At 43.7% G+C, this 20,683-nt stretch overlaps 1 protein-coding gene across 1 annotated transcript in view; it reads right to left on the reverse strand.

The window, feature by feature from the left end:
- LOC148147929 (uncharacterized) overlaps nt 1-18,218 on the reverse strand; it is a 45,586-nt gene extending 27,368 nt beyond the window's left edge. Inside the window, exon 1 of the mRNA XM_087994112.1 lies at nt 18,071-18,218. The gene's annotated coding sequence lies outside the window, so the exon portion shown is untranslated. The remainder of the gene's footprint in view (nt 1-18,070) is intronic.
- Between the last annotated feature and the right edge of the window lie 2,465 nt (nt 18,219-20,683).

Raw genomic sequence — 20,683 nt, forward strand, 5'->3', positions numbered from 1 at the left:
TGGTGGAGGCTGGTACAATTGCAACATTTAAGAGGCATTTGGATGGGTATATGAATAGGAAGGGTTTGGAGGGATATGGGCCAGGTGCTGGCAGGTGGGACTAGATTGGGTTGGGATATCTGGTCGGCATGGACGGGTTGGACCAAAGGGTCTGTTTCCATGCTGTTCATCTCTATGACTATGACTCTATAATCTGTGGCTTTGTGACCTTGTTACCACACAGCCAGGAAAAATCCCATGCTATACTTCCTATAACAGCTCATTTTCCACTGATTTTCCACTGGCTTTTCAACCACAGTAAGCATCACTCCTACCTGTGATGCAGCTATATCTTTTCAATGGATAAACTGTGTTTCTGGACCAAGATTTTCTCTATTACCTCTATCACCATTTTTCACCAGACTCACCAACCTCACTTTATATAACTCTGCTCTTCTCTCCACGAATTCCATATAGTTCCACTTTTTCTGGCAATACTACTTCTGAATCATATATCTCATCTCTCACCGTCAAAGATTGACTTGCTCCCGTGTCTCTTAAAATCTTAATTTCTTTACCTCTTGCTCCTGGGATATATGAGTAAACATTATGCATGCAAGTAAATTCTTTAAAGAGATCCGGCACTTTCTTCTCAACCAACCTCTGACCAAGTTGTACATTTTTTTGCAATATTTTAGCTTCCACTGTGCTTTCATTTACCACTTCAACAAAATTCAAGGGCTGCTTCTGTTTTCTCACATTCGTCTACCCAACGCCTTTCCTAAACTACCAACATTGCAACTTCATGCTGCCTACTTTATTGCAGGGAAAATACCTGAGCATTTTCACTTCTCTTTCCCCCTCATGATTTTCCTTTCTACCCTGTGGTAAACTATCCTTATTATTTTCAATACTATCTCCTTTTCCCTGACCACCTGAGGATTTCTCTTTTCCCCAATTTCTATCTCTGACAGATTGAAATTGATCTCAGAAGCCAAACTTTGATTTCTGAACCAACTCATAATGGTCTGCCGTTTCTGTTTCTAATCCTTGTTTTTCCACAAGAGTTCTCACTACTTCAGGAAGTGAATTTTTTTAAACGCTTCCAAAATCTCTCTAAAAACGTCGTGTTTGATCTATTTTCAATGCTCTCATCCACTTATCAAAATTCCTTTGTTTAATCCTTTCAAACTCAATGTACGTCTGACCCAGTTCCCTCCTTAGATTCCTGAAAAGATGTCTGTACACTTCTGGTACTAACTTGTATGCACTTAAGATAGCATTTTTCACCTCATCATACTCCCCAGTTACCTTTTATATACTTCCTCTCCCCTTTGTTTTCTAAATCACTGAACTACTCACCTCAAATGATTTTTTTTCAAAAGGCCGAGTTGAAACGCATGCAAACACATTTCCAAAAACCTGACACTGCTCTCAGTGATTAATAAAACTAAACTATGCCTTTCCCTTCTTAACGCTCACACTGTAGAAATACAATTCAAACTCAAAGCTATAGATAGTTCTATTCACTTTAGAACTCAAGTTTACAAATAATAATAATCATAAAATGACATGAACTTTTCATCATGTTAAAATTGTGTTTCTCTCTTTGGATGTGTTGCATGTTCATGATAAATATAATTATACAGCACAGAAACCTGATTATAAGAATAGACATAAAATGTGATCAAACAGGGGACACCATTCCCTGAAACTGCTGTACAAATAACTACTGCAACTAAAATTTTCAATAGACTTGCCAATCTATGATTAAGATTTTCTGATTACTCCAGACTCCTAGTGGCTTTTCTCCTACGACAACTTGGTGAAGTTGGCAGCATTCAATGATGATCCCAGCTGGCCATTCGGTCCATCAAGTCCACACCAAACTAACTCCCAAAACAAACAGGTCACCTCAACCCTTGCAGGTGACCCCAAGACATACACAGCAGCATGGCTGGGGTGGTGGAGCAGAAGTGAAGGATGTCTGTGTATGTGAGCATGCCCACATTGATAACCAACCAACCTTTACCCAATACCAAAAAGACAATGTGTATAACTAGGGTGGGAGGTTGATCCAATGAAATCGGAAGGAGTGAGTCGCAGCTGTTGGAAGTAGAAGTATTAATAACAGTTTACTTCCAGGTGCATCTGAATAATGAGGGAGCAATACTGGGAATCGATGTATAATTATAGATCATATTGATCAGAGTCAGCAATCTATCACACAGGGAACATTTCAGGTGAACCTCACCAAAGGGACTGCTGGGGTATTGCAGAACTCGGCCAGTGCTGCAGTCAAGCATTTGCAAAACAATTGGGGTGTACAGACAGAATGGCTGTCACTGCTCCTTACCCATCAACAAGTGTATTTGCTGTTCCCAGAAACTTGTGGTGCTGGAAAAGCACAGCAGGTCAGGCAGCATCCGAGGAGCAGGAAAATTAACATTTCGGGCCAAAGCCCTTCATCAGGAATGAGGCTGGGAGCCTCGGGGGTGGAGAGATGAATGGGAAGGGGTGGAGCTGGGGAGAAGGTAGCTGAGAGTGCAATAGGTGGATGGAGGTGGGGATGAAGCTGATAGGTCAGAGAGGAGGGTGGAGCGGATAGGTGGGAAGGAAGATTGTCAGGTGGGACAGGTCATGAGGATGGTGTTGAGCTGAAAGGTTGGAACTGGGATAAGGTGGGAGAGGGGAAAATGAGGAAACTGGTGAAGTCCACATTGATGCCATGGGGTTGAAGGGTCCCGAGGCGGAAGATGAGGCGTTCTTCCTCCAGGCGTCATTCATTTCACAGTACAGCCAGTAATGATGTCAGGCCAGGATACACCACAGTATTAACCTTCCCTAAACCACCCCAGGCCGCTTTCCTCCACTCCCATCACAATGTTCACAGTGCAGCATGTAATTTAGCACAGCCTGCACCTAGCCTGACATTATTAGAACGACCAACAGAGCTGTAGGACAATTCCAAATTATTAAGGATTTGTTGCCCACAGGAGTGGGGAGATGCCCTGGGGAGGTAATGGCCTAGTGGTATTATTGCTGCACTGTTAACCCAGAAACCAGGTAATTAGGCATCAGCAATAAATGCTGGCCCAGCCAGTGATACCCATATCACATGAATGATGGAAGCTAAATCGATCAACAAATAAATACATACAGACTTTCTGACTTCCTAGCAACATATTCCACCTCCCCTCTCTCCCCCCCAACCCACCCACACACACACACACAGGCATCTTTTCATGATATTAAGGAATGAGCATTAAATAACTGACATTGCCAGCAATGCTGACATCCCTTAGAAGGAATAGAAAGACAGTCAACATAAATCAGAGTTTTTGTCACCAGCTGGAACTGAATGGGTGAGGTCTCCACCAAGATAGAACTGAATCTCTGATGCTTACGGTCTCCTGAAACCATCTATTGGGCCTTATGCTTAGAAAATGATTAGTTACAAATGTTAGAAGGTCAGAAGTGGGTTGAGGACTGTACAGAAGCAAAGGATCAGTCACATCAGTGAGGAAGATGGAACTGGGAAACAATTGTAAAGGAGGTGAAACAAACTAACTTTATTTTAAAAAACACACTAGAACCAAATTACAGGATGTGAGTTCCAATAATTTAATTGCTCCATATTTGTCACCACTACAAATGCGTAATATAGCTTGTGATACTTTTCCATTTCCAAATCATCATGCAAAGTTGAACACTTTTTAAAATGTTAACAAGATTTTAATATAATTCATTCACCTGTCTGTCCTTTTTTTTTGATTTGGTGGTCTCAATGTAAAAGTAAGGAAAATGTGCATACAGGATTTACAAGGCTGGTATCAGAATGGAGAGAAGACAGCGACTGTACAGACTGGGCTTTTCTCTTTAGAAAAACCTGCCCTAGAGGCAGTGATGAGAGAGTGTTTGAAGATTATTCTGTTGAATGTGGTAGATATTCCCATGCTGCCCTTGAAGCAGCTGTGGGGAGGGGGCAGGGTGAGACAGTCACACATCTCCTTCTGCAATGTGGCTTTGCAAAAAACAATCTGGAGAGAGATGTAGTGGTTCTTGTGAAGGTTCATCCCAAGCAGCTCTGTGACGCAGGACTCCGTGCCCTATAGTCTGTTCCCCGGGACATTCACCCACACAAACATTGACTGCGCCTGGCAGACCATCAACTCGGTGAAAGATGCTCTTTAGTCTGCCCAAAACTCGTTGGTCATCCAAAGCAAGGATTTGATCTCAACCAAATGTTGCAGACTGGCACATTCCAAGGTCCAGGACTACGTGCTGAAGGATGCACTAAATCTTGGGGCAGCTGCTGCCAAGGCACAGTGGGGAAAGATCACGGTCTGAGATCTTTCTGCTGAAACACATATAAAGTTTCTTCTTGTGAATAAAGTATATTTTGAAATTAAGAAAACGTGGAGAAATCTGCCCACTTGTGAGAGAATTCAAAAGCAGAGGCTATAAATACAAGACAACTACAAATAAATCCATTAGGTAAATAAGGAGAAGTGTATTCATTCAGTGTAGTTAGATAGTGGAACACAATATCACAGGAGCTGGCGAAGGCAAACAGCTCAGGTGCTTTTAAAAGGAAATTACATCAGAATATGAAAGAAAAAAAATGAACATTAGCTGAAAGACTGGGAAGAGAGATGTGAAGTATAAACATCAGCACAGACTAAGCTGGGTCAAATGATGTGTTTCTGTGTTGTACATTCGATTTAATTCTATGTAACACATGGCAGAAACTTCTCACAATATAGTTAATCAACTCATTTTCCAAAATCAACTTGAAAAATATTTTGAAATCGTTGCCTACATGTATAAAAAGGTGCACAGCATTTGTTGCAGTGGCAAAAGTGGTGATTAACTCACTTCTAAATTAGTAGTAATGAATACACAGCATGTTTGAATTCCCCTTCTCCCCCATCTCTCTGCCCCGTCATTGGGTACAATTTCACAGCTGCCAGCCACCCTTCTGTCACAACAGGCAATCTGCCAATCTTTTTGAGTGAGCCCAGTCTGCAAATGTTAAGTAACACAACTGAGCCTTTATGTCTCCTCAACTGACAACTGTGCCTTCCCACATAGCTCACTGATTCACAATTCAGCTGATTTCTTGCCCTGTTCTAGTGGCATCATATTGCTGCTATCACTCCAGTTCTGTTCAGTAAACACAGACAACAGTTAACACCTCAGTTCAGTGCATTTACCAACTAACAACTGAAGTATTTATCCAAAGTATTTTACAACTGAGAACTGCGCTCCAAAAGATTGTAATTTCAAATAAATCTGATGGACTACAACCTGGTTTTGTGTGACTTCTGACCTTGTCCACCCCAGTCCAACACAGGCACCACCACATCAAAGAACAAGAGGAGGTGAGAGGCAAAGAAGTAGTTTGCAAGGTCAGGGACATCCAGGAATTTAGTTATTTGAGAAAGAGGTGATGAGGACAGCCTCAAAGAAGATTTGGGACAATACTTTGAGGGGCAAAAAAACCAAAGGTTCCACCTTCATGTTGTAAATAGCTTACATTGTCTTGTGTGGCACTAAATGGGACAGACTTTGAACAGATCTCGCAAGATTGGTCATCCATAAGACCTCATAGGCCAACAATAGCAGCAGAATGGTGCTCCAACACAATCCAAAACTTGCATAGTCCCTACTCTCCTATTAGCACCAATGCAGGGGAATCAATCCTGCTTCAATGGAGGGTACAAGAGGGAATTCTGTGACCTGCACCAGACATATCTGAAAATGAGGTGTTCACTTCAAAACAGGACCATTTGCGTGCCAAAAAGCACAAGCAGCAAGTAATAGACAGAGTCAACTGATCCACAACCAAAGATGCAGATCTAAGGTCAGCAGTTCTGCCACATCAAGTCATAAATAATGGTGGACAATTAAACAACTTACTGGGGGAAGCAACTCCACATATCCCCCCATCATTTAGGAAATCAATGCAAAATATAAGGTTGAAGCATTTACAACAATCTCTAGTCAGAACGGCCAAGTGGTTGATCCATCCTGGTCTCCTCCAGAGGTCCTCAGTGTTACAGATATCAGTCTTCAGCCAATTCAATTCAATACATGTGACATCAAGAAATGGTTGGAGGTACTGGATACTGCAACGGGTATGGATTTTTAAAAAATTCACTTGTGGGACATGGGTGCTATTGGCTGGCCAGCACTTGTTTCCCATCCCAAGTTGCCGTTAAGAGGAGGTGATGGTGAGCTACCATCTCAAACCGCTGCAGTCCACAGGCTCTCGGTGACCTACAATTCCATTAGGGAGGGAATTCCAGCGACAGCGTTATACTTCCAAGCCAGGAGGGAGAATGGCTTGGAGGGGAACTTGTAGGTGGTGGTGTTCCCATGTATCTGTTGCCCTTATCCTTCTAGATAGAAGTGCATGGCTTTGGATGGTGCTATCTAGGGATCTTTGGTGAATTTCTGCAGAGCATCTTGTAGATGCTACACAACTCTGCTACTGAGCATCGGTGATGGAAGGAGTGGATGTTTGTGGATGTGGTGCCAATCAAGCCATCTGATTTATCCTGAATGGTGTCAAGCTCCTTGAGTGTTGTTGGAACTGCACCCATCCAGGCTAGTGGGGATTATTCCGTCACACTCCTGACTTAGGCTTCGTAGGTGATGAATAGGCTTTGGGGCATCAGGACGTGATTGCGTGCCACAGTATTTCTAACCTCTGACCTCCTCTTGTAGCCACTGTATTTATATTGCAGGTTGAGTTGAGTTTATGGTCAATGGTAACCATCAGGATATTGATTGTGGGAATTCGGTGATGATAACACCATTGAATGTCAAGGGGCGGTGGTCAGATTGCCTCCTACTGTAGACGGTCATTGAGTGGCATTTATGTGGTATAAATCTTACTTGTCACTTGTCAGCCCAAGCCTGGATATTGTCCAGATCTTGTTGCATTTGCTTCAGTGTCTGAGGAGTCACGAACGGTGATGAACATTATGCAATCATCAGCCAACATTCCCCTTCTGAATTTATTACATCGGCTCTGAGAACTGGTACTGGTACTGGTACTGAAGACAGGTGCTTCAGAACTTACTGCACCCCTGGCTGAGCTATTCCAGTGCAGTTACAAGATTGGTATCTCCCTAACTCTGTGTGTTCTGTAAGCAGAAAGCAAGATAAATCCAACTCAGCCAATTACCATGGTATCAGTAGACTCTTGATGATCAGTAAAGTGATGGAAGGTGCCATTGACAGTGCAGTCAAGTAGCATTTGCTCAGCAATAACCATCTCAGTTTGGGTTCCACCAGGGCCACTCAGCTCCAACCTAATTACAGCCTTGGCTCAATCATGGACAAAAGAATTGAATTGCTGCAGTGTGGTTAGGTTGACTTCAAGGCCACATTTGACTGAGTGTGGAATTGAAGACATTAGCAGTACTGGAGTCAATGGGAATCCTGGGAAAAACTCTTCTCTGGTTGAAGTCATAGCTGGCAGAAAGTGGTTGTTGGAGATCAGTCATATCCACTCCAGAGCATCTCTGCAGAAGTTCCTCAGGGCGGTGTCCTAGGCCTAACCATCTTCAGCTGCTTCATCAATTACCTTCCCTCCATCATAAGGTCAGAAGTGGAGATATTCTTTGAAGACTGCATAATGTTCAGCACTATCAACAACTCTTCAGATACTGAAACAATCTGTTTCCAAATGAAGCAATTCCAGGATGATATTTAGATTGGCTGACACAAGTGCCAGACAACGCCCATCTCCAATAAAAAACAATCTAACTACTGAACTTTGACATTCAATTGTGCTACTATCACCAAACCCCAACTATCAACATCCTAGGGATTATCATTGACCAGAAATTGAACTGGACTAGCTGTATAAGTGTGGTGATTACAAGTGCAGGTCAGAGGCCAGGAATCCTGCAGCCTACCCAGCTTCTACAAGTTATAGGTCACAAATGTGATGGAATATTCCCCATTTACCTAAACGGGTGCTGCTCCGACAACGTGTATGATCTACAAGATGCAGTGGTTTACTGAGGTTCCTTAGAAAGCACCTTCCAAATCCATGATCACTTCCATCCAGAAGGACAAGGGCAGCAGATCCTCAGGAACACTGCCATCTGCAAATACCCATCTGAGCCACTCACCATAAGGCCATAAGATATAGGAGGAGAAATTAGGCCATTCGGCCCATTGACCCTGCACTGCCAATCAATCATGGCTGATAAGTTTCTCATCCCTATTCTCCTGCTTTCTCTCTGTAACCCTTGATCCCCTTGATATCTAAGAACCTATCTATCTCAAGTCTTACATATACTAAATGACCTTGTCTCCACAGCCTTCTGTGCCATGAATTCCATACATTCACCACTCTCTGGCTGAAGAAGTTTCTCCTTATCCCCGTTCTAAAAGGTTGTCCCCTTACTTTAAGGCTGTGCCCTCGAGTCCTCATTTCTCCTATCCATGGAAGCATCTTGCCAACATCTACTCTGTCCAGGCCATTCAGTATTCTGTTTGTTTTAATTAGTTCTCCCCATATCCTTCTAAATTCTATCGAGTATAAACCCAGTGTCCTCAAACGTTCCTCATACGTTAAGCTGTTCATTCCTGGGACCATTCTCATGAACCTCCTCTGAACATGCCTCAAGGCCAGTACATCCTTCCTGAGATATGGAGCCTAAAAATGCACACAATACTCCAAATGTGGTCTGATCAGAGCCTTATCAGACCTCAGAAGTACATCTCTGCTTTTATATTCCAGTCCTCTCAGAATAAGTGCCATCATTGAATTTGCCATCCTATTTGCTGACTCAACCTGCAGGTTTACCTTGAGAGAATCCTGGACTAGAACTCCCAAGGCTCTTTGCACTTCAGACTTCTGAATTTTATCCCCATTTCGAAAATAGTCCATGCCTCTATTCTTCTTACCAAAGAGTATGACCTCACACTTTACCATGCTGTACTCCATCTGCCACTTCTTTGCCCACTCTCCTAACCTGTCCAAATCCTTTTGCAGCCTCCCCACCTCCTCAATGCTACCTGTCCCTCCACCTTATCTTTGCATTTTCTGCAAAGTTAGCCAGAATGCCCTCAGTTCCTTCATCTAGAACGTTAATGTATAAAGTGAAATGTTGTGGTCCCAACACTGAGCCTTGCAGAACACCACTTGTCACCGGCTGCCATCTTGAGGAGGATCCTTTTGTCCCCACTCTCTGCTTTCTGCCAGACAGCCAAGTTTCTATCCATGCCAGCACCTTGCCTCTTACACCATGGACCCTTATCTTACTCAGTAGCCTCCTGTGTAGCACCTTATTAAAATTCTTGAAGTTCAAGTAGATAACATCCATTGGCTCTCCTTGGTCTAACCTACTCATTACTTCCTCAAAGAATTCTAGCAGGTTTGGCAGGCATGACCTCTCCTCAATGAAACCATCTTGATTTTGTTCTATTTTATCAAACACTTCCAAGTATTCAGAAATCTCATTCTTCACAATGGATTCCAGGATCTTACCAATGACTGAGGTTAAACTAATCGGTGTGTAATTTTCTGTCTTTTGCCTTACTCCCTTTTTTAACAGGGGTGTCATGTTAGTGATTTTCCAGTCCTCTGGGACCTCTCTGACTCTAGTGATTCCTAAAAGATCACCAGTAATGCCTCCACTATCTCGCTTAGAACTCTGGGGTGTAGAGTATCTGGCGCATCTTTAGGCCATTTGGTTTTTCTAGCACCTTCTGCTTGGAGATGGCCACCATACTCAGCTCTGCCTCCACACTCTTTTGAATTTTTGGGATGTTACTCGTGTCTTCCACAGTGAAGACTGATGCAAAGTAATTATTCAGTTCCTCAGCCAATTCCTTGTTCCCCATTACTATCTCTCTAGCGTCATTTTCCAGCAGCCCAATGTCCACTTTTCCCTCTCTTTTCCCTTTATATATCTAAAAAAACCTCTTACAGTCTTCCTTTATATTACTTGCTAGCTTACCTTCATATTTAATTTTCTCCCTCCTTATTTCTTTTCTGTTGCTTTCTGTATGCTTCCCAATCCTCTGGTTTCCCACAGTCCTTCGCCACATTATATGTTTTCTCTTCTGCTGTTATGCTATCCTAACTTCTCTAGTCAGCCATGGTTTCCTCATCCTCCCTGTACCATGCTTCATTTTCCTCGGGATGAATCTCTGCTGTGTCTCCTGAATTACTCTCAGAAACTCCTGCCATTGCTGCTCCACTGTCCTTATTGCTAGGCTCCTCTCCCAGTCAATTCTACCCAGCTCCTCTCTCATGCCTCTGTAGTTGTATTTATTCAGCTATAGTATCTATCTGATACTATCTTCTCCCTCTCAAATTGCGAAGTAACTTCAATCATATTGTGATCACTGCCTCCTAAGGGTTCCTTCACGTTAAGCTCCCTTATCAAGTCTGCTTCATTGCACTGCACTGAATCCAGTATTGCCTGTTCCCTAGTGGGCTCCACCACAGGCTGCTCCAAAAGGCCATTTCATAGACATTCCACAAAATCATTTTCTTGCAATCCATTACCAACCTGATTTTGTCAGTCCACCTGCATATTGAAATCCCCCATGATCACTGTAACTTTGCCTTTCCTACACATCTTTTCTACCTCCTGGTTTTTGGAACATTACAATGCAGTACAGGCCCTTCGGCCCTCAATGTTTTTTTAAAGATTAGATTAGATTACTTACAGTGTGGAAGCAGGCCCTTCGGCCCAAAAAGTCCACACTAACCCTCCAAAAAGCAACCCACCCAGACCCATTCCCCTACATTTACCCCTTCACCTAACACTACAGGCAATCTAGCATGGCCAATTCACCTAACCTGCACATCTTTGGACTGTGGGAGGAAACCCACACAGACACGGGGAGAATGTGCAAACTCCACACAGACAGTTGCCCGAGGCGGGAATTGAACCCAGGTTTCTGGCGCTGTGAAGCAGCAGTGCTAACCACTGTGCCACCATGCTGTCGTTGCACTGACCTGTGAAATCAGCCTGTAGTCCATCTAACAATTCCATTTTCATCCATGTGACTATCTAATGATTCTGTTCGCCAAGCTGGAAATTTTTGTTGCAAACGTTTCATCCCCTGTCGAGGTGACATCCTCAGTGCTTGGGACCCTCCTGTGAAGCGCTTCTGTGGTGTTTCCTCCGGCATTTATAGTGGCCTGTCCCTGCCGCTTCCGGTTGTCAGTTTCAGCTGTCTGCTGTAGTGGCCGGTATATTGGGTCCAGGTCGATGTGTTTGTTGATGGAGTTTGTGGATGAGTGCCAAGCTTCTAGGAATTCCCTGGCTGTTCTTTGTTTGGCTTGCCCTATAATGGTAGTGTTGTGCCAGTCAAATTCATGTTGCTTGTCGTCTGCGTGTGTGGCTACTAGGGATAGCTGGTCGTGTTGTTTCGTGGCTAGTTGATGTCCATGAACATCAACTAGCCACGAAACAACACGACCAGCTATCCTTAGTAGCCACACACGCAGACGACAAGCAACATGAATTCGACTGGGACAACACTACCATTATAGGGCAAGCCAAACAAAGAACAGCCAGGGAATTCCTAGAAGCTTGGTACTCATCCACAAACTCCATCAATAAACACATCGACCTGGACCCAATATACCGGCCACTACAGCGGACAGCTGAAACTGACAACCGGAAGCGGCAGGGACAGGCCACTATAAATGCCGGAGGAAACACTACAGAAGTGCTTCACAGGAGGCTCCCAAGCACTGAGGATGTCACCGAGACAGAGGACGAAACGTTTGCAACAAAAATTTCCAGCTCGGCGAACAGAACCACAACAACGAGCACCCGAGCTACAAATCTTCTCCCAAACTTTGAACTATCTAATGACCATTTAAGTGCCCTTAAAGTCAGCGAGTCTATTACTGCTGCAGGCAAGGCATTCCATGCCCCTATTACCCTCTGAATTAAGAAACTACTTCTGACATCTGACCTATATCTATCACTCCTCAATTTAAAGCTATGTCCCCTCGTGCTAGACATCAGCATCTGAGGAAAAAGGATCTCACTGTCCAACCTATCTAACCTTCTGATTATCTTATACGTCTCAATTAAGTCATCTCTCAACCTTCTTCTCTCCAACAAAAACAGCCTCAAGTCCCTCAGCCTTTCCTTGTAAGACCTTCCCTTCATACCAGGCAGCTTTCTAGTAAATCTCCTCTGAACCCTTTCCAAAGCTTCCACATCCTTCCTATAATGCGGTTACCAGAACTGGACACAATACTCCAAGTGCAGCTGCACCAGAGTTTTGTACAGATGTAGCATGACCTCATGGTTCCGAAACTCAATCCCTCTACTAATAAAAACTAACACCCCATATGCCTTCTTAACAACCCTATTAACCTGGGTGGCAAATATTAGGGATCTCTGTACATAGACCCCGAGATCTCTCTGCTCATTTCCACTACCGAGAATCTTACTGTTAGCCCAGTACTCCACATTCCTGTTGTTCCTTCCAAAATGAATCACCTCACACTTTTCTGCATTAAACTCCATTTGCCACCTCTCAGCCCAGCTCTGCAGCTTACCTATGTCCTTCTGTAACCAACAGCATCCTTCTGCACTATTCATAACTCTACCGACCATAGTGTCATCCACAAATTTACTAACCCATCCCACTACGCCCTCATCCAGGTCATTTCTGAAAATGACAAAACAGCAGCAGACCCAAAACAGATCCTTGCAGTACACTAGTAACTGAACTCCAGGATGAATATTTCCCATAAACCACCACCTTCTTACAGCTAGCCAATTTCTGATCCAAACTGCTAAATCACCCTCAATCCCATGCCTCCGTATTTTGTGCAATAGCCTACCATGGGGAACTTTATCAAACACCTTACTGAAATCCATATACACCACATCAACTGCTTTACCCTCATCCACCTGTTTGGTCACCTTCTCAAATAACTCAATAAGGCTTGTGAGGCATGACCTACCCTTCACAAAGCCATGCTGACTATGCCTAATCAACTTATTCCTTTCTAGATGATTATAAATCCTATCTCTTCTAACCTTTTCCAACACTTTACCAACAACCGAAGTAAGGCTCACTGGTCTATAATTATCATGGCTGTCTCTACTCCCTTCTTGAATAAAGGAACAATATTTGCTATCCTCCAGTTTTCTGGCATTATTCCTGTAGACAATGTTGACATAAAGATGAAAGACAGAGGCTTGGCAATCTCCTCCCTGGCTTCCCAGTGAATCCTAGGATAAATCCCATCCAGCCCAAAGGACTTATCTATTTTTACACTTTCCAGAATTGTTAACACATTCTCCTTGTGAACCTCATTCCTATGTAGTCCAGTAGTTTGTATCTCAGTATTCTCCTCAACAACGTTATTTTTTTCTAGTGTGAACACTGATGAAAAATATTCATTTAGCGCTTCCCCTATCTTCTCTGATTCCACACACAACATCCCACTACTATCCTTGATTTGCCCCAATCCTACTCTTTTCATTCTTTTCTTCCTGATATACCTATAGAGAGCCTTAGGGTTTTCCTTGATTCTGTCCACCAATGACTTCTCATGTCCTCTCCTGGCTCTTCCTAACACTTTCTTTAGGTCTTTCCTGGCTAACTTGTACCTCTTAAGCACCCTAACTGAGCCATCACATCTCATCCCAACATAAGCCTTCTTCTTCCTCTTGACAAGAGATTCAACTTCCCTAGTAAACAACGGCTCCCACGCTCGACAACTTCTCCCTGCCCAACGGTACATACTTATTAAGGACCTGCAGTAGCTGTTCCTTGAATAAACTCCACATTTCAATTATGCCCATCCACTGCCATTTCCTCCCCCATCCTATGCATCCTAAATCTTGCCTAATCGCATCATAATTGCCTTCCTTCAGCTATAACTCCTGCCTGTGGTTTACACTATCCCTTTCCATCACTAAAGTAAACATAACTGAATTGTGGTCAATATCACCAAAGTGCTCACCTACTTTCAATTCTAATACCTGGCCGGGTTCATTACCCAGTAGCAAAACTAATGTGGCCTCGCCCCTTGTTGACCTGTCTACATACTATGCTGAAAGTGTGTTGCTGGAAAAGCGCAGCAGGTCAGGCAGCATCCAAGGAGCAGGAGAATCGACGTTTTGGGCATGAGACCTTCTTCATTCCTGAAGAAGGGCTTGTGCCCGAAACCTCGATTCTCCTGCTCTTTGGATGCTGTCTGACCTGCTGCGCTTTTCCAGGAACACGTTTTCAGCTCTGATCTCCAGCATCTGCAGTCCTCACTTTCTCCTGTCTACATACTATGTCAGGAAACCCTCCTGCACACATTGGACAAAAACTGACCCATCTAAAGTGCATGAACTGTAGATTCCCAGTCAATATTTGGAAAGTTAAAGACCCCATAACAACTATCCTGCCACTCTCACTCCTATCGAGAATCATCTCTGCTACCCTTTCCTCTACATCTGTAGAACTACTTGGAGGCCGATAGAAAACTCCCAACAGGGTGACCTCTTCTTTCCTGATTCTAACTTTAGCCCATACTACCTCAGTAGATGAGTCCTCAAATGTCCTTTCTGCAACCATAATACTGTTCTTGACTAACAATGCCACACCTCCCCCTCTTTTACCATCTTCTCTGTTCTTACTGAAACATCTAAATCCCAGAACCAGCAACAACCATTCCTGTCCCTGCTCTATCCATGTCTCTGTAATGGCCACAACATCGAAATCCCAAGTACCAACCCATGCTGAAAGTTCATCCACCTTATTCTGGATGCTCCTGGCATTGAAGGAGACACATTTCAAACCAACTTCTTGCTTGCCAGTGCCCTCTTGTTACCTTGAAACCATATTTTGGACCTGACTACTCTCAACCTCATGTCTACTCGAACTACAATTTAGGTTCCCATCTCAGCACCCCAGCTTGCACCCCGGCTCCTGATGACTATTTGGAGGCCTGTACATGAATCCAACTATGGTTTATTTTACCTTTGCTGTTCCTCAATGCTACCCACACAGATTCTAAACCCTCTGACCCTACTTTGTTTTTACTATTGATTTAATTTCAGTTCTTACTCATAAGACAACCCCACCCCCTCTGCCCACCTGCCTATCTTTTTGATAGGATATGTATCCTTGAATACTCACCACCCTGACTTGGAAATATATCACCATTCCTTCATCGTTGCTAGGTCAAAATCCTGGAATTCCCTTCTTAATGACATTAGGGACTACCCAACCTACAGCACAGTTCACCATCATCCTCTCAGGGACAAGTAGGGACAGGCAATAGATACTAGTCCAGCGATGCCAACATTCCATAAATGAATAAAAGATGAACTGCTAACAGTAACCATAATCATTTACCTGGTGATTTCTAACCTCTTGGTTTTGCTGAGAGTTCTAGTTATATCCAGAAAACAGTTGTCGTTGTGATCTAAAAGTGTGCCAGATGCTGAGACTTAATGGAACTAAGCAGCTAACATTATCTTATTCATTAGCTGATTGGGGCCATTTGTCACAGGGAAGGCTGTCAGTATGGAGGAGTGGCAACAATTTATATTTTGGCCTGTTAGTTACAAGAGGTCTCCGATCAAAGACAGAGTAAAATTATCTCCATTTTGTCTCCCAACAAGTCGAAGAGTTTGGAGGGATATGGGCCAGATGCTGGCAGGTGGGACTAGATTGGGTTGGGATATCTGGTGGGCATGAACGAGTTGGGCCGAAGGGTCTGTTTCCGTGTTGTACATCTCCATGACAAGCCCATCACCTCCTGCATCAACAGTCTTCTAATGTGTCTTAAACATCAAGGTTCCTGGAGAATGTTTTGGCTTTTTTGGGAGAACCAGGCTTTTTTTTGTTATTCTTTTTGTTTTCCCCAAATCACTGGTGGTTGAATTTTTTTCATATACCCGGTAGCGAGACAGAAAAAGACACAGTTGTGAACAGAGTTCATTATCATAAAATATAATCTTTCTTCGACCATCAGGAAAACAACCAAATGTTTATAAAATATTTCCGAAAACTGAATGTTTGCAAGCAAAGCCTGTTAAGGGCGATGCTAAAGTCAAAAAGTGGAGGAGGAGGGAGGGTGGGAGTAGAGAGAGAGAGAGGGCGGGGAAAACATCAACAGGGAGTCGGAGAGAGAAAAAAAGTAGTATCCCCCAAGGTGCCCACCTCTCTCTGCACCGACAGCATTAAAGACGGTTTTCTACAATATAAATTGATGACAATCAGTATTGGGGGAAGCTCAATCAACTGAACAAGTTGCCCCACACAACAACACGAAAGGGGGCATTCTGATTGGGAAAATTCGTTGTTCCTCGGCAAGGCCCAGGGACATCTATGATGCAGCTAGCACGCCGTTGTGATCTGTAAGGCTTATCGAGGTAGAACTGTTGCTGCTGTTGCCTTAGAAGAGGCAATCTCGGTGCTAATAGTGGCAGCGAGATTGGCTGACCTGAATCTGTGACTCAGTGCAATGGGCAATGACTCACTGGCCCCCGGACGCTGTAGTGAATTTAGCGGGCAGACACAAAATTAATTGGCCTGCCAATATGTCCCGAATCAGCTCACCCATTTCCTGCAGAATTGTAACAAAGACAGACAGTGTTCGGGAAACTCAGCAGGTCTGGCAGTATGTGTACAGAGAGGGCAGCGTTAATGCTAAAGAGTCACTGGACTGGAAACATTCACTATTTTTCTCTCCACTGATACTGCCAGACCTGCTGAGATCAACCGCCGCTCCCATTTTTGTTTATTTCACATCTCCAGCATTCTCAGCTCTTTGTTTAGTTCGGCAGAATTGTGTCTTTTTTACGCTACCTGCACCTAGGACTGCCTTGAGACTGGGCAAAACGAAGTAGGAAATGAACGTGGATAATGGACGAAAATAAAAACCCATAACTGGAAATATTAAACTAAACTACCGCGGTCGAAAACATCACAAAACCGCGTGATTAAAGTGGTGAAATATACCGAAGCATTTCAGAGATTAATTTGACACAAAGTGACAGTAAGTCAAAGGTTCAGATATGAAAAGGCGGGACTTACAGACATGCCAAAAGAAATTCCTTTGTAAAGATAACGAATGGCATAAGCAGAGTCTTTCAAAAGATTTTCCCATGGTAATAGCGAGTCAGATGCTCAGTTTTACTTAATTACCGCGTCATTATCTCTTTCTATGTTTTCACACTTGGTGACTGAAAGGCTTAACATATTTGCACTCAAAGGTTTGAACATTTTCTCCTCCCCTGTTAACTCCAGGAGTACAGTTTCAATGTGGCTAGCTCTTGCAGCACTTTGCTGTTAGTGAGAGATGGATGCAGAAGGGCCAGTTTCTCAGGGAGCTATGTAAAGTTACAGGTTCTTTTCACAAGAGTTTACTCTGGCCACATCGTCAGATTCCCCCCAGCCTCACGTATCACAAATACCGCTGACTAACAGTAGGAGATAACGCTGCACGATTGTTATGTCATTTATAACTGCCGAACTCTTTTGTTTTAAATATTTGCTCCCTTTGGGCAAATTCTAGACCCAGACAACAACACAGAGAAGGAATTTAATAAATGCAAAATACAGCGGGTGGTGGAGATCTGAAATATAAGATGGAAGTGCTCGGGCAACTTAGCAGGTCGGACAGCATCAGTGGGAAGAGAAACAGAGTTAGCGTTTAGAGTCAATGACTTCGGAACTGAATTTAATCTTGCACTGAATTCTGAGGAAGGGTAACTCGATTAACTCCGATTTCTCTGCGTAGATGCTGCCAGACCTGCCGAACTTTTACAGCAATTTCTGTTTTCGTTTAACCTTTCACTGGTCTGTGTGGTTTAGTACCATACATTACAGGGTCCATTTAAGATATAGCTCGATTCATTTGCCCACCCGGAGGCAGCAATTAGACCTTCATGTTTTCAAAACAGCATTTCTCAATTCAGATCTGTATCAGCATCTGTCACTGAATCTTAAACTTTACCAAATTATACAGAATTTGTAAACACGCGCGTCAACTAATTTGGAATGCTGCAGAATGATGAGTTGCCAGTCTAATGTATTGGTTTGAAACACAAATTGTAAACTTTGAGTCACTGACCTGGGTTAAAGAGTCAGGGTAAAGTTAGTCTAATATCCAGCAACCAGACGCAGCATCATTCAGCTTCCGCGCGCTTTGGCAGCTCGAACAAAATGGACAGAAAGCCAAGCTACTCATCCCAAACTCGCCTTCAGAGCTGAATGGGGGCTTGCTTTTTGTCTGAGACAACAGCCAGCTGTCATCAGTCTCATTCACTTACTAAATAAATTCTCTTCTAAAATAGGAGTGATCCAAAGATAACAACAGTTAAAAATAGGCCCTCAGTTTACACTGACGGGACTCCCTTCAGATAATGGTGCCGCTGTGAATAGTGCAGGTTTGAGGCAGCTGCCAAACGGCTCATTTTCACTGAGCAGCTGAACAGGTAGCAAACAGCGGCCCGCCGTCAGTAACTCTCATCCAACGTAGTTCACAGGGGAAAAACAAACAAACAGCAAGTACAAAATGTCAGCAGTGGCCATGGGTCGAGGGTGTGGTGCTGGAAAAGCACAGCAGGTCGGGCAGCATCCGAGGAGCAGGAAAGTCCGACAAAAGCCCTTTCATCAGGAACGAGGTTTATGCCCGAAACATCGATTCTCCTGCTCCTCGAATGCTGCCTGACCTGCTGCCCTTTTCCAGCACCACACTCTCTCCAGCGTCTGCAGTCCTCACTTCCTCCCATCAGTGGCCATGTATAACATTAAATGGGCAGTTTGCAGTGTTACAGGAGGAGTGGTGGAGTGGATAAGCAATTGAATTGGCTTTCCAAACGGCCTGTATATCCATGATGGGTCGAATGACCACCCCTTGCGCAGTTTAATCAAAATATAAGGTTACTGATGGGTGCACCATATTTTCCATTTGTAGATACATTTTTCCAACTGACTTTTGATATTTACAGAAATCAAAGTTTTTTTTAGTTTTCAATCAAATTAATCTTAAAATTCAATTTGGCTGGGTGCTGTTTTCAGCTGCACATCTCTCGTGTTTTATTATGGCCTGTCCACCCATGTTTAACAGTTTTTTGGTTCACTTTTTAACGAGGAGAAAGCTGCTTATACACTGTGGATACATGGGCATTGCAAAGTCATGCTTGATATGCCAGTACTTCACCGCCATACACATTTGGTCAAAGTAAAACAAATCAGAATTTAAACGGGATTTAGTACTAAGTTAAAAATCTCACAACCCCAGGTTGTCGTGCAACAGGTTTATTTGAAAGCACTAGCTTTTGGAGCACTGCTCCTTCATCAGGTGATTGCGGAGTGCAAGATTATAAAACAGAATTATAGCAAAAGTTAACAGCGTGATGGAACTGAAATTATATATTGAAAAAGACCTGGATTGTTTGTTAAGTTTCTCATCTTTTAGAACGAACATGTTGGGTTTCAGTTCTTTCACATGTGAATCACAGAACATTTAAAAGTTACGTTCTCAAGTGAACTTAAACAATTGGTGTCATGTCGGCCCAGGGTAATGCATTTAAGACGTGAACTCCCTGTGTCAGACTATCTGTACCACAATGGTCAGACTGATTCTGATCTAAAAATGGATTTACAGAATCTTACATGGATTCAAGCAGTTTTTGAGCAAAGTAAAATGTAATCCTGCAAGTACTATTTCACCCCACAAACCTGTGTGTCTATGTGGGGGCATGTGGATAGGGGAGCAGGAGGAGGAGAGAATGGGGGTTATGAACGTCTGTGAGTATGCGTGAGTGTAAAGGGGTAAGTCTGTGAGAAGGTGCATGTGTGAACATATGAGAGAGGGTCTGTGCGCACATGTCCGTGTGCGCGTGTATGCGGACATCTATCTGTGTGTATAGTGCAAGAGGGTCACCTGTAGTGTGCCATGGACCCAAGGTGCCGGTTGAGGCCATCCCCATTCGTGCCGAACTTGGCTAGCAGCCTCTGCTCGGCCACTTTTCATTGTTGAAAACGTGTTGCTGGAAAAGCGCAGGAGGTCAGGCAGCATCCAAGGAACAGGAGAATCAACGTTTCGGGCATAAGCCCTTCCGAAACGTCGATTCTCCTGTTCCTTGGATGCTGCCTGACCAGCTGCGCTTTTCCAGCAACACATTTTCAGCTCTGATCTCCAGCATCTGCAGTCCTCACTTTCTCCTCGAAGACTTTTCATTGTTACCTGGACTGAAGTCCACCTTGGAGGACGGTCATCTGAATGTCTGAGGTCGAATGTCCTGGACCATTGAAGTGTTCTCCAACTGGGGGGAATACTCCTGTCTGTTGACTGTCGTGCAATGTCCATTCTTTCATTGCCGTAGCCTCTGCTTGGTCTCGCCAATGTGCCATGCCTCAGGGCATCCTTGCCTGTAGCATACAAGAGAGACAACGTCGGCTGAGTCCCATGTGTACCTGCCATGTGGGAGGTGTCACCATGTGTAATTGTGGTATCTGTGTCGACCCTCTGACATGTCTTGCAGTGACCACTGTGATAAGGTTGTATGGGGTTGCCTTGAAAGCCTAGCAGTTTGCTACAAACAGATTATTGTTCGAGGTTTGGTGGTTCTTTAAAAGGCGAGAAGTGGAGGCGTGGGGAAGGTCTTGGCAAGGTGCTCATCCTCATTGATAATGTGTTGCAGGTTGCAAAGAACATGGTGTAGTTGTTCGGCTCCTG

The sequence above is a fragment of the Chiloscyllium plagiosum genome, unplaced genomic scaffold (genome assembly GCF_037043375.1).
Source record: "Chiloscyllium plagiosum isolate Xiang-an unplaced genomic scaffold, Cpla_swu_hap1 HiC_scaffold_14, whole genome shotgun sequence".
Lineage (NCBI taxonomy): Eukaryota > Metazoa > Chordata > Chondrichthyes > Orectolobiformes > Hemiscylliidae > Chiloscyllium > Chiloscyllium plagiosum.